The following is a 14,245-nucleotide window of genomic DNA, read 5'->3' on the forward strand; positions in this document are numbered from 1 at the left end:
ACGCCTAGTAACGTATATAGACAGCATAGGCGAGGCACAAGCTTTGATTCTGCCTGTTTATTGGAAGCATAAAGTGTGAACAGGTCCGCCCCTCTGTTTGTGTTACATTTCACGTTTAACAGGCCAGTCTGGGAGTGAGTTTAATTAGCACATGAGGGAAAGTGGACTTTAAAGCCATGAAAATGAATCTGTGTCACCTGCAGGTCATGTGTTTAAATGCTGAATAGGCCAATTTAGATTTTCATCCTTACGAGGTTGATATACTGAATACTTTTAAGTTGGTTAACATTAGCATCACCATCTTAAAAAAGGAAAACTTTGATATCAAGTGCTTTATTAAAGAACCAGTTATTATTTTAAATAAAGCCACCCGTCATATAGGGGTGTTCATGGGCTTGCTCGCAATGAATATTCAGAAATTACGTACTTTGCAGGCAGGGAAATCCACCACTTTGGAGTTGAGTGCTATGCTTAAAGTTGGGCTAATCGTCATGTTTCCACTGATGGAGCCTCTGTTTTCTTTACCGGTGGAAATCTTTGATTTTGACCAAGAAGCTTTCAGGGACCTTATGATGAAGGTCAAATCTGGCTCCGCAGAAGATTGCTGCCCCCGAGGAACCTAAAGGAAGCCTTTAGGGCTTGCCCAGATCCACCCATGGCCTTATTAAACCTCTCACTATCTCAAGACTATGTTCCCAACACTTTAGAAGAGGCGTCAGTCATCCCTCTCCTGAAAAAAACAGGAGCAGACCCAGGGTCTCTCACAAATTACCGTCCCATCTCTTTGATCCCTTACATGGCCAAACTACTTGAAGCTCATGTAGCCAAAAACTTGTCGGCCTTTTTGGAGCAGTCAGACTACCTACACTCACCAAGCAGGGTTCCGCCCTGCACACTCTACAGAAGCAGTTATATTATCAGTCTTGGACCAATTACGAGCAAAAGCGGATGGAGGATCTCCCCAAGCACTTGTGCTTCTGGATCTCTCCGGCGCGTTTGACACGGTCGACCACAACACCTTAGTCGATCGGGTCATGGGCTGGAATCCAAGGACTAGCCCTCAAATGGATAAGCTCCTTCCTATACAACCGCTACCAAGCGGTCCGTCTGGGAAACTTCACAACCTCCAAGATTAAAAATACATGCAATGTCCCCCAGGGCTCCTCCCTATCACCCCACTTATTCAATCTTTCCCACTCATACATGCACTTAAGGAAGGAAAAATTCAAACCTTTAACTACGCGGATGATTTTCAGTTAATCTTCCCAATCAATAACTCCCCCACTACTGTCCACGAATTCCAGACAACAATGCTGTTCATCCGTGACTGGATGAACAGCAATCACCTTAAGCTTGAATCCAATAACTCCCCCACTACTGTCCACGAATTCCAGACAACAATGCTGTTCACCCGTGACTGGATGAACAGCAATCACCTTAAGCTTGAATCCAATATTTCCCCCACTACTGTCCACGAATTCCAGACAACAATGCTGTTCACCCGTGACTGGATGAACAGCAATCACCTTTGAATCCGGACAAAACGGAAGTCATCCTCACAGGTGGCCTAACGAACCCCTAGAGCCCCGTTTTTTGTCCTAAAGATCAAGGACAATCCCCCACCCCCTCTACCTCTGCTAAAACCCTGGGGGTAATAATCAACAGCGATCTTACCATGAACAAACAAATTGGAGCTGTGGTCTCTACTTGCTGTTTCCAGCTAAGAAAAATAAGAAAAAATAGTAGATTCCTTAGCCAGGAAGCATAGAATCAGGCAGTCCTTGCGATGGTAATATATTTCGGCATCCCGACCTACCTCATCATCCGCCTTCAAATGGTTCAAAATCAGGCAGCCAGACTGGTCCTTCAAGCAAATAGGAGCCAACACACCACCCCACTGCTAAAGAAGCTACACTGGCTCCCTGTAACCCAGAGATGCGCCTTCAAAGTGGGATGTATAATTTTCAAATCCTTGAATAATAAAAATCCTAAATTCATCGATAATTTGATCAACAGATACATTCCCACTCGCAACCTGCGATCTGCCCATCTGCACCTTCTGGCCGTACCCCCCTTCAGGCTAAAACGCGCTGGAGGGTCAAGATTCGCCACCCTAGGCCCAAAATTGAGGAACTCCTTAACTCTGGAAGCTAGAGCGTGCACAGACCTCATGAGATTCCGGAAACTACTAAAAGAACAAGTTACTTACCTTCGGTAACACTTTTTCTGGTAGATACAGTATCTGCCTGTGGATTCCTCACCTTGTGAATATCCCCTTGCGTCAGCAACATCCGGAAATTCTTTTTGTAGCTTCGCGCCGACGTGGACGACGTCACAGAGGCACGGCATCGCGGGCGACTCCGCTGACATCACCAACACCATAATAGGCCCACGCCGGCGTGATGACATCAGTTCCGCCCTTTTTCCGTGCTTCCGAGGCACACGGACGGAGCGATGACAGTAGATACATACAGAGAATACACAGTGCACAAATGTCAAAATAACACAAACAGTGTGAAGCCAATGCAGGAAAGCAATTGAAATAAAACATTTCCTTTGACAATAAAAAATATTTACATTACAGTAACTCAGGTATAGAGGAGTGGACAACGGGGAGGCTGGTGGGTCAGTGAGGAATCCACAGGCAGAAACTGTATCTACCAGAAAAAGCGTTACCGAAGGTAAGTAACTTGTTCTTCTGATAGATACATCTGCCAGTGGATTCCTCACCTTGTGAATAGAGTCCCACACCAGTCCCCACTCCCGGAGGAGGGTGTCCACTCTCTTATACCAGAAAATCCTGCAGGACAGAGCAAGCAATGTGGCCGTCCCTCCTCATCTCAGCATCCAAGCAGTAATGCTTCGTAAAAGTGTGGAGGGAGGTCCAAGTTGCCGCCCTACTAATGTCCTCAACAGGTACACCTCTAGACAAAGCAGATGTTGATGACTTTGCTCTAGTAGAGTGAGCTCTTATGCCTTCTGGAGGTTCCTTACCAGCAAGAGCGTAGCATATCTTAATGCACAGGATAATCCATCTTGATAGCGTGCCCTTCCTTTCTTGCAGCCAGCAAAACCAACAAAGAGCTGGTCATCCACACGATAGTCTTTAGTCCTATCAAGATAAAAGCTCACGCCCTCTTAGGGTCCAGACGGTGTAGTCTCTCCTCCTCCTTGGAAGGGTGAGGGGGAAGATAGAAGGTAGGAAGGGAGGTACCACCTTAGGCAGAAAAGCAGCCCTGGTCCAGAGTACCATTCGTTCAGCGTGAATAGTCAAGAATGGGGGCTTAGAACTAAGAGCTTGAAGCTCACTTACCCACCTTGCCGAGGTGATTGCTACAAGAAAAACAGTCTTAAAAGACAGAAGCCTCATGGGACACCTGTGTAATGGTTCAAAAGGTGAACCCATCAAATAGGTCAAAACAAGATTCAAGTCCCATTGAGGCACAATAAATGGAGTAGGAGGGAATTTGTTAGTCAGAACTTTTATAAAACGTAACACAATAGGTGATTTAAATAAAGACGGCTGGTCCGGCAAACAAAGGAATGCCGACAAGGCCGATAAATAAACTTTTACAGTTGAAACAGCAAAGCCCTGCTGGGCCAAATCAAGAGCAAACTGAAGTATGTTGGACAAACGAGCCCTCAAGGGGTCAATAGATCTCTCCCCACAACAAGAAACAAATTTGGACCACCTATAAGAGTAGATAGACTTGGTGGAGTCACGCCTGGCTGATAAGATGACATCCACCACAGTAGGTGGGAGAGAAAAGGAATTCAGGTTGCCCCGTTCAATCTCCAGGCATGAAGGTGTAAGGTCTGGAGGTGGGGGTGTAGAACCTGCCCCTCCATCTGAGAGAGGAGATCTGCCCTGAGAGGGAGTAGGAGCGGCGAGCAAGAGGAGAGGCGGAGAAGATTTGTGTACCACACCCTTCTTGGCCAATCCGGGGCGACCAATATGACTTGGGCCCGGTCTTGGCGAATCTTCCTCAGAACCCGAGGAATCAAGGGTATGGGAGGAAACACGTAAAGTAGTTTTGAGTCCCAACTCAACTGAAACGCGTCCCCCAAGGCTCCCTGTATCAGAAACTGGAGACTGCAGAATGATGGGCAGTGAGCATTCTCGAGAGTAGCGAACAGGTCCACCTGAGGAGTCCCCCACATCCGAAAAATGTAACGAACAACCTCTGGGTGAAGCCTCCACTTGTGGTCGGCCGAGAACTGCCGACTGAGACTGTCTGCACGCACGTTCAGTACTCCGGCCAGGTGATTTGCCATCAGACAAATCTAATGGTTCTTAACCCAGAACCAGAGACGCAGTGTCTCTCTGCAGAGACACTGCGACCCCACACCTCCCTGTTTGTTGATATACCACATCGCGGTGGTGTTGTCCGTCAGGACTTGAACCGACCGCGAAGGGAAGGGAGGAAGGCCTTGAGCGCTAGACGTATTGCCCGCAACTCTAGAAGGTAAATGTGAAGCAACCTTTCCTCTGGAGACCAAAGACCTTTGACCTCCAGATCCCCCAGATGAGCACCCCACCCTAGAGTGGATGCATCCGCTATTACTGTGGCCACCGATGGAGGCAGTTGAAAAGGCTTTCCTTGTGACAGATTGCCTTCCACGCCTCACCAAGACAGATCCGCTGCAGCTTCTCTGGAGATCCTCACAGACTCCCTGAGATCCCCTTGATGTTGATACCACTGCCTACGGAGGCACCACTGGAGCGCCCTCATGTGCCAGCGTGCATGGTTGACCAACAGAATGCAAGAAGCCATCAGACCGAGCAGACGAAGGACCTTCAGGACTGGAACAACCACTCCATTGTAAAATAAAGGAATCATTTCCTGAATCCTTTGAGGTGGAGGGAATGCACGACAAACAGTTGTGTCCGGTACCGCACCTATGAACAGGTTGCGCTGGGAGGGCACCAGGTGAGATTTGGGTACATTTATCGAAAAACCCAATCTGTGCAACAATTGAGTTGTCTCTTGCAGATGATGGAGCACTATCTCTGGCGACTCTGCTTTGATCAGCCAGTCATCCAGATAAGGGAATGCCGGAATCCCCGACCTTCTGAGATGTGCTGCCACCAGAGCCATCACCTTGGTGAAGACTCGAGGCGCAGTAGTAAGACCAAACGGATGGACCATAAACTGGTAATGCTGAGATCCCACCGTAAAACGGAGATACTTCCTGTGAGACTGCAGGATAGGGATGTGAAAATATGCATTCTGCAAATCTATTGACACCATCCAGTCTCCTTCCATCAGCGCCTGTAGAACCTGCACAAGGGTGAGCATCTTGAACTTTTCCTGCTTCACGTAAAGGTTCAAGATCCTAAGATCCAGGATTGGACGAAGTCTGCCATCCTTCTTGGGAATCAGGAAATACTGGGAGTAGCATCCCTGACCCCTTTTCTGCTCCGAACCACCTCCATCGCACCCTTTCTTAACAGTGTCAGGACTTCTTACGGCAGGAGCAACAGGTGTTCCTCCGTGCAAAAACCTTGGCAAGGAGGGTAATTCGGTGGAAACTCCTGAAAAGGAAGACCATACCAATTTTCTACAAGATTGAGAACCCAAAGATCTGATGTAACTGATTCCCAATCTTGTAGAAAATTGGTAAGCCAACCCCCCACCGGACCCACATGATCCGGAATGGCAGATCTAGGGCTGCTTTGCTGTGGTTGGAGGGAGGTTAGAAGAGGAAGAGGAGGAGGAGGAGGCTTGACGCCCTCGAGGACGAGCTCTTTGTCTGCCCCTGTATGACTTATACAGCATATTTTGCTGTTGCTGCTGCTGCTGTTGAACTTGACGGTAGGGACGAAAGGAAGCACATTCAAAACCTCTATCCCTTTTAGTCGCTGAACCTCTGGTCTGCAGCCCTAAAGATCTGGTAGTAGCCCTACAGTCCTTAAATCTTTCCAAAGCCGCATCAGCCTTTTTACCAAATAACCCAACACCATCAAAGGGCAAATCCAACAACGCAGCCTGAACATCCGCAGAAAAGTCAGATGACTTCAGCCAGGCAGCTCTTCTAGAGGCAACAGAAGTACCCATAATACGAGCAACTGAATCAGCAGTGTCAAGCCCACTCTGAATCACTTGGCGTGCAGCCGCTTGCGTATCGGCCAATACCTCATTAAAATCCTTCCTGCTGTCCTCAGGAATTTTAGGAGCCAACTGGCGTACTGAGACCATCAGGGCATGTATATACCTCCACAAAAGACAAGTGGCATTGGTCGATTTCAATGCCATGCTTGCTGAAGAGAAAACCTTCTTAGCAGTCTGATCCTGTTTCTTGGATTCCTTATCCCCAGCACCTGAGGAAATGCACCCACAGTCTTTTTTGAACAGGCTGTCTGAATAACCAGACTTTTAGGCAAAGGATGCGAGGATAAAAATTCAGGATCCCCAGGTGCAACTCTATACCTCCTTGCAACACCTTTGGCACTGCAGGAGCTGTAAGAGGCTTGCCCCAAACCTCCAATATAGGCTGAGTTAACGCATCATTAAAATGGAGCAACGGTTCGACAACAGAACTCAGAGAATGAAGGACCTCCGTCAAGAGATTGGATTTATATTCAACTGTAGGCAAGGTTAAATTTAAAAGTTCCGCAGCCTTCTTAATAACCACATGGTATGGCACATTTGAAGAGGCGTCAGACACAGATGGAAGTTCCCATTCCGGAGAAAGCTCTAGCCCACTTGCTTCTCTTAAATCATCAAAATAGTCCTCCTGAAGCTCACCTTCTTCCATATCAGCCTCAGCTTCCCTATATATTTGCTCCTCAACAAGGCGCTGAGCATCCCTTCTGGATCTCTCCTGAACAAGCCTCGCCGTCGGATCCGTGAACGACTCCGACGGAGCCGGTATCGGTGTTGAGATCGAATCCAGAGGAACAATGCGCTGCTCTCGAGGTCGAATCGGAGCCGGCGACGACGGCATCAGCGTCGACGACCTCGGCGGCGCAGAAAAAGGCCAAGGCGGATTCGACGCCGGCATAAATGGCATGAAAGGAGCTGGAGCATAGGAATGGGGAACTCCTAAATTATGTGCCATAGGACCCATGGGACCCGAAGGCGCACCAGAGGGGTACCAAGCTCGCGAATAGACTCCATACAAAGCGTTTAAAAAGGCAGTAGGGTCTTGTCCAGGAGCTGGGAAGGGTGGGTAAGAACCCGCTGGCTGAACCTCGGGAGGTACCGGATTCGCCTCTTCTTCCACAGGTGGCTGGGTCGGAGTCATCGAGCCCTCTGCCAATGGAACCTCCTCATCCTCTCGAGCTGGAGACGGCGCATGAGATGGATTCGAAACCGGAGCCTCACCTTCTGGATCCAAGACCTCGGGCAACAGAGACACTACATCCTCTCCATGTCTCCTCTTAGGCGACTTCGGCCTCGAGTCCGACTCCTTACCGGAATGATGGCGAGATCCATGCCTCCGCTTCTTATGCTTCTTTCTTGACTTCGAAGCATGATCGGAAGAAGACCTCACAGGCGACGCCGTACGGGATTTCGACCTGGACTTCGACAGCGCCTTTGACTTCGACCTCGACTTTCTCGAATGCGATCTCGAAGTCTTCTTTTCCTTTCTACCTTTCAACTTCGCCACCAGAAGTTTAGCTTCTCTCTCTCGGAGTGCCTTCGGGTTCATCTTCTTGCACGAAGAACAGCTTTCGACATCGTGGTCCGAACTCAGACACCAGATACAGTCATCGTGCGGGTCCGTGATCGACATCTTTTTGCGCACTCCCCACATGGCTTGAACCTGGTCTTCTTAGTCGACATCTTTCAGCGAGACAAAGAAGCAAGAAAACAGAGAAAACAGTAACAAAGTTACTACACCTACAGAGATTCCCAGAAACCGTTAGCGTCGACGACGCAGAAAAAAGGGAACTGATGTCATCATGCCTGCATGGGCCTATTATGGTGTTGGTGACATCAGCGGAGTCTCGCGCGATGCCTTGCCTCGGTGACGTCGTTGGCGCAAAGCTACAAAAAGAATTTCCGGATGTTGCTGACGCAAGGGGATATTCTGCCATGACCTGCTCCTGGGAAGACTGGAGGCCTTTGGAATCAGAGGCTTGGCCTTTAAGTGGCTGCAATCCTTCCTTTCGGGAAGGACACAGAGGATACAACTGGGGGACTTGATATCCGAGGTGGGGTTCTTAGAGTGCGGGGTACCACAGGCTCCGCACTGTCCCCACTTCTGTTTAATCTTTACCTACAACCTCTGATTGCATCCTTGGCCGAGATGGGCTGTAAAGTCTTTAACTATGCTGACGATACTCAGCTTGTGCTGAGTATCGATAACACAGGGACAGCACAAATCCAAGCTCAAAACATCTTGAGGTATACCGTAGGGTGGATGACGGAAAACCTACTAAAGATCAACCCGGATAAGACCGAGGTATTGGTGATCCCATCTACCACCTCACCGTGGAGTGATCTGTACTGGCCTGCAGAGCTTGGATTAGCCCCAAAGCCAAGTGCCAACGTAAAGAGCTTGGGGATTAAACTAGACTGTGATCTGTCAATGTGCAGCCAAATTTCCACCATTGTTGGAAGCTGCACGAACATCATCAGACAACTGAGAAAGCTAGCCCCCTTCCTCTCTCATTCTATGATGCGCTCAATTGTAGCAGCAACCGTCATCTCACGGATTGATTATGGGAATGCCCTGTACCTTGGCCTCCCAAAAATGCTTACAAACAGACTCCAGGTCGTAATGAATGACGCCCCACGACTGATCTTCGGATTACCCAGAAGAACGAAGGCCTCCCCTCTACTCCAAAATCTTCATTGGCTCCCTGTTAAGGAGAGGGTTGAGTTTAAGAGCCTCTGTATAGCGCACAAGGCGATCTACGGCCATGCTCCGGCCTACATGAAAGCTCGTCTGGAAGTATACAACCCAAAGAGAATACTTAGATCATCGGATTCCCAGCTACTGGTCTGCCCTCGCTACAAATTAGTGACTAAGGGAGGGAGAGCCTTCTCTGTTCTGGCCCCCCAGTTATGGAACAAGCTGCCTGAGGGGCTACGCAGGGAGGTGAATCTCCTACGGTTCAGGAAATCGCTGAAAACACTGCTGTTCGGAAGAGCCCTGAGCACAATGTAGTCTGGAAGCTGTGTCTCTCTGAGGTGTTGAGCCAAGTTATTGTAATAACATCGATTTCCAAGCGCTTAGAGACCTGCAGGTGATTGGGCGCGCTATAAATCCAAAATAACAATAACAATTCACAAGTTGAGAATCCACTGGCAGATGTATCTATCAGAAACGTGGTTATTCAAGCAGGCATACTATTAACACCCCAGTTTATCACCTCTAGATCAGCGCCAAGAAACCAACCTGGTGTACGACCGCTCTCAAATAAAGATTAGCATAACATAACATAACAAGACTGGCGGGAAAAACCACGTCAGGAAGGGGGGGTATGCCAGCCTTGCCAACTCCACCCCTCAGGTGGAGGAGGCGAGGTGAAGCTCAACCCCGGGCTCCGGCCATCTTGTAGATGGGGGGCCCTGCACAATCCCAGCTAGGCTCCTGCCCCCCTCCCCCAGGAGAGGAGCAGGCTACGGGGTGTACTCACCCCAGGACAGGGACGCATTGGTCCCTGTCTTTGTCCTACCTGTAACGCCCCTAAATTTAGTAGGGGCACCCTGAACAGATTTCGATAACCAAAGAAGAAAGAAGATCAAGAAGAAGAAGATCCGCCGTGCAGCTGCTAACAACAGGACAACAACAACTGACTTGGCCCCAGTCCTACCGGCCTGTTGATCCTGGAATCTGATCCTGCCTAACCCTGGCGACTCCTGTGGACAGCAACCTTGGGACAGCCAGAGGACCTGCCTGCCTTGACCCTCTTGAAGATTGAGACTCCCTTCAGCAGAGGCTCTGCTGCAACAACCACCCTGGTGCCAACCAGGAAGCTCCGGACCAGCCCACTCTGCACCCGCCGAGCCCAGGCCATGCCCAACCGAACCAAGACCACGAGAACGCCCCCCCCACGACTGGGACCCGAAGTCCATTGCCAAAAGACCCTCCTCAACGACCCAGACGACGCCTGCAGACTCAGAACCAGGGGCCACCACGAGGGTAAGCTTTTCCGACACCCAAAGACACCCCTGCACCCGGCACCCTGCGGCTCCCTGTGCCCCCCTTTGGGGTACCTACCTGGGCTCCAAGACCCCAACTTACCTCTCGAAGTGCTGGTCGCCCCTGGAGAGTCTCCGTCCCCGAGCCTGCAGCCTTTTTTCCTTTTTGACCTTTCCCATTGAATAGCATTGAGCGCCGACGGCTCAAAAGCACCCTGTACGCAGCCGCCCGAGGGCCGCTGGCTGTGCCACCTTTGTCCTAGCCTACTTCCCCCTTGCCCTGAGCAAGTGACCAGGAGCCCAGCTCCCACAGCCGCGTGGCCTGCTAGTCAGCAGCCACCAACCGAAGGCTCCCTTTCCCTCATTGGATATCATTGGGCCTACCTACCTCTGCACCCGGCCGCCCCTGTGCTGCTGGGATTGAACTAACAGTACTTACCTGACCCTGGGGGACCCCTGAGTCTATGCCCAGAACCTTAACTTCACCAACCACGTAATCACCTGGGCACCGGTAGTTCATTTACCTGCCATTGGATAACATTGACCAATTTTGAAGTTTTGAAAACTGAAAATATTCACATAAAATCAGCCAAAGTCCGAATTCCAAAGTACTCAACTGTGACCAGGGGAGAAGTCAGTACTGTACCTTTCAGCCCAGTAGTGAACCGTAAAATTAATCCTTTCCGGGTTTACTATTAATCAGTATTATCTCCATAGAAACCCATTGTCTGCTTTTCTTTGAAATTTCTTTTAAGTGTCTACTTTTGAAAACTTGAAATATTCTTTAAAAATCACACGAAATACTGAAACACAATTACCTACCTGTTTTAAGTCAAGACCCCAGTGCTGGCCCTAGGAGACCAGTGCTGGATTATAAAAGTAACGCAATCGTAATTTACTTGCAACCTGAATGTTCTCCCATTGAATAACATAGTCAGATTTTCATTGAAAAGTTTCTAAGTGTTAACTTTTAAAACAGCTTTATATTCATGAAAATTCACTACAGTAACTTAAACGTTTTTGCTAATCTGGTTTCAGCTTAGACCCCAGAACTGAATCTAGGATCTAGTCCTGGAACTACCAAAGTAATCTATAAAGTAATCAACTGTACTTATATGTGGAAAACCCATTGAAGTCAATGCTGTAGTGTGTTTTAGGTTTGTGTTGCTTACTTCCAATACTATATCCATTGTGTGCACAACCTTTATTGCTCCTTTGCAAAGTAATTACATGAGAGTACTCACAAGAAAAGTATATTTTTATAACTGTTGGTTCTAAAAATAAAACAACTATAACTGTGGATATAAAACAATTGGCCTGGAGTTCAGTCCTTGAGTGTATGAAACCTTTTGCTGACTGAGTGTGTACAACAAATGCTTGCTCGCAGCCCGACTTTGTTGCTGCTGGGTGTTATAAGCTACAAGGAAGCTTGGGGAACAACAGACACCAGAATCCCCTTAACTGCACTCACCTGGGCTGAAGCGTAATCCCACTCACCGCACTACTTTACGGCTCGCAGCCGGACTTTGTTGCTGCTGGGTGTTCTCTGCTACAAGGAAGCTTGGGGAACTACAGACACCAGAATCCCCTTAACTGCACTCACCTGGGCTGAAGCGCAATCCCACCCACCGCACTACTTTACGGCTCGAGGCCCCCGCATCGCGGGACGCGTGCAGGTGCGCGCCGGGCGAAGCCCGGGCCAAGGGAGGGCCTGTTTGAGCCCGTATAAGAACGACCGAGGACGGGACGGGGTTCCCCCCTAATAGGGAAGGCAGTAGTTAGGGAAGGCAGTGGCAGTGTCTCCCCGAGCCGCTTGACGCCAGCTAGCTGGCACAGCACCTCTAAAAACGGACCGAGCATTTAAACCGCGAAAATTCCTGCATATTGATATTTTAATATTGTCCATTCGTATATAGATGGTTTTTATATTGCGCACTGAATATTTTTAAACACAGTTAGTATCGCCGTTTTAATAAGCTATTCATCACGTTGCTGGGACTATTGGGGTATTAAATTACACTCACACACTAGGAAGTCTGTTCTCGATGGTGTAGCTTGACAGGAAAGAGACAGGCATTGACTCCACTTCCGCTAACACGAAGCGGGTAGCGGTCTAGTGTTACACAAGGAGGGGCTATTCAGGCAGCGAGGAGCTGCTGGCCGACCGTGGTTAGGGAAGGCAGTGGCAGTGTCTCCCCGAGCCGCTTGACGCCAGCTAGCTCGCACAGCACCTCTAAAAACGGACCGAGCATTTAAACTGTGAAAATTCCTGCATATTGATATTTTAATATTGTCCATTCGTATATAGATGGTTTTTATATTGCGCACTGAATATTTTTAAACACAGTTAGTATCGCCGTTTTAATAAGCTATTCCTCACGTTGCTGGGACTATTGGGGTATTAAATTACACTCACACACTAGAAAGTCTGTTCTCGATGGTGTCGCTTGACAGGAAAGAGACAGGCATTGACTCCACTTCCGCTAACACGAAGCGGGTGGCGGTCTAGTGTTACACAAGGAGGGGCTATTTAGCCCTCTCGTCGCTCGTAGCGCGCAGCAGTCGCGCGCAGGGGAGCACCTGAGGACGCGCCTGAGACAAGCCAGAGAGAAGCCCATCTGCGCCCGTCCGCGACCGGACGAGGCCAGGGGCCATGGCGCCAACATCCACAGGAGGAAGTATGCCCTCTAAGGTTATGGTGAGTTATTATTCCCAGGCATTGATGCATTTAAGGGTAATACCACAGATTACTTGAGGGACAGAAGAGCGACCCCCTCCCGAGGGGCCGTTCTCATGTAGGCGCTGTCATTTCCAGACAGTAAGCGATCCCTCTTACAGGAATATGGATTACTCCCAAAATTACACCACATGTACAGTCATCGAAACAACTCAGGGAGGGAGAAACCTGTTATGTAACATAAGGTCTATGCCCAAACATTACACTGAGGTGTGGGATCTTATGTCTACGCACAAACCTGATCTGTGTTTCCTTACTGAGACATGGCTCAAACCCCATTCGGTCCCTGTTATCACCTATGGGATCCCAGAAGGGTATAAGATTATTAGATTGGATCGGCCTATTAACGCAGGAGGGGGCATAGCGATTGTTCATAAATTCAGCATACCTGTCTCTATTCTAGATCAATGTTGTACCTCTGCTTTTGAAATGATGATTTTTAAAATTGGTACGTCTGCTAAATATTACAGGAAGGGAGCTTTAGTCTATCGCCCTCCGCGCCCTATGAAAAAAGTCTCCAGCTCTTTGGTGGAAGCACTGGCTCCCTATGTTAACACGGATAAAGACTTCTTACTGCTTGGAGACTTTAATATCCACAGTGAGCTAAAAGATAATATGGATGCCCAGTCATTCCTGAATGATGTTTCTCTGTAGGGCTAAAGCAGTGCAATAGTGGGCCTACCCATCGGGCGGGGCATACTTTAGACTTGATCTTTTCCAATTTTCCTGACATTGAGTGTTTTGCACCAAAACAGACTAACTGGATAGATCATTTTATTTTGGAGTTTTCAATGCCTAAAATTGATGTACCTCTCAGCCGCTCTTTACAGATTCCGGTACAGCGAAGACAATCGCATAAAATATCTCACGAAACTTTTAAGGAGATATATATTGCGCCAAAATTTCCACCCACGGAAAATATTGATTCCGCTTTACTTAAATATGAACTTGCGATACTCACAGCAGTGGAACAGATTTCCCCACTTAAAACTTTCAAAAACCGTCCTGCCAAAAAACAGGAAGTCTGGTTTTCTGAAGAACTGCGGGTCCTTCAACCAACCGCTAGGAAACTAGAAAAAGCTTGAAGAAAGTCGCACTTGGAGGTGGATAAATCCAGCTATTATATGGCACTAAGCACCTACCATAAAGCCATCCGAGTTGCACGTAAGAGTCATGTTACCTCACAACTGGAGGCAGCAGGCAATGCTCCTAAAGTGCTATATCAAATTTTAAACACCTTCCTGAAACCAGTGGCGTGTGAAAGTACGGAAATGTCGTCTCAGCAATTATGCAACGACATTTCTGGTTTTTTCACTGATAAGATTGACATTATCTACCGAAAAATCAGGGCATCTATCTTATCCACAAGTGATCACATAACTTTTATACAGGCGAGAGTGGATGTCAATCC

Source organism: Lissotriton vulgaris, chromosome 1_1 (assembly GCF_964263255.1).
Source record: "Lissotriton vulgaris chromosome 1_1, aLisVul1.2, whole genome shotgun sequence".
Classification (NCBI taxonomy): Eukaryota; Metazoa; Chordata; class Amphibia; order Caudata; family Salamandridae; genus Lissotriton; species Lissotriton vulgaris.